Consider the following 1,194-nt stretch of genomic DNA (forward strand, 5'->3'; position numbering starts at 1 on the left):
AGTGGTTGGTCCACCGAGTTACGTGTAGCAAGACGGATGTTCTTTAGTAAAGGGAATACTGACAATGTAAAGTGATGAAATGTAAAATTACTTGTAATAAACCAACAAGTGTTGGTATCTGTAAGGATTAGCGTCATTACTATCTTTGTTCGCTGCATAGCATTAGCATGGAACCTCGAAGGTGGCAGCATTAACTAGCCTTTTTTAACTTCAAACTAAAACAGCTGCTCGTCGAGGGATCAGATGAACTGAAGGATGAGGTCAACAGCAGACCACCCTCGCCCACCTGAGCTCTGAAAGACTCAAAGTGCACGGTGACGAAACCTCCCAACAATTTGTTGATTAGCTTGTTGTTAAATTATACAGCTTTTTCCACCGAGCTGTTCAGCTGCATTCCTCACCGCTGGCTAACGCAGCGGCTAATGAGGAGCCCGGAGTGTAAAATGAGTTTACGACGGACAGAAAAACAAACTGCAGAGACACAACGAAGCCGACGACGGCGTCCAACCGCTCAGACTCACGTCTAAAGACACGTTTTAAAACCATTCAGGTGGCGCTGGATTGGTCTTATTAAGGACTTCAGCTGTTCGCAGCAAGTTGTGCATTTAGAGAACGGCTCAAGCTGCAACAAAAAAAAAGATGAGGTTTTATTTTGTTTGTGTTTATTTGTCTCATAGCTGAACATCTCGTCAGCCACTGAATGAATTTTATCGACACTCAGACGGTAATCAATAAATGTAGATCAAAGCTGATTAACTGCTGAAGTCGAGCTGATTCAGCTCAGCTCAAACACAGCCGTTGTTTTTAGCGTGGTAGTAGCTGAGAGTAACTTGTAACGCATACTCTGAGCACAAACTGATGTCTGTTTAAAACTTCAACCGGAGTCAACCTTGTAATTCTGTTAGCAAAATATCTCATGAGCTACTTTACAGAGATGAGAAAACACTCATCGGCAGTTCTGTAGATCAACCTGAGTCAAAATGGCTGCCATTCCTAATCAACTTTAAGAAACAAAAAAATGGCTATGAATCTGTGACATCTAATGACATCGTTGAAGCACTGGATGTTAAGGATTATTGTGCTGCACTTTTCTTAGACCTGTCTGAAGCTTTTGACACTGTGGATCAGAACATCTTGTGTCATAAACTCTCAGAAATCGGTTTCTCAGAACACACCATTGGTTGGTTCTCTAAC

This window comes from Nematolebias whitei, chromosome 1 (assembly GCF_014905685.2).
Source record: "Nematolebias whitei isolate Nwh7 chromosome 1, NemWhi1, whole genome shotgun sequence".
In the NCBI taxonomy this organism is placed as follows: Eukaryota; Metazoa; Chordata; class Actinopteri; order Cyprinodontiformes; family Rivulidae; genus Nematolebias; species Nematolebias whitei.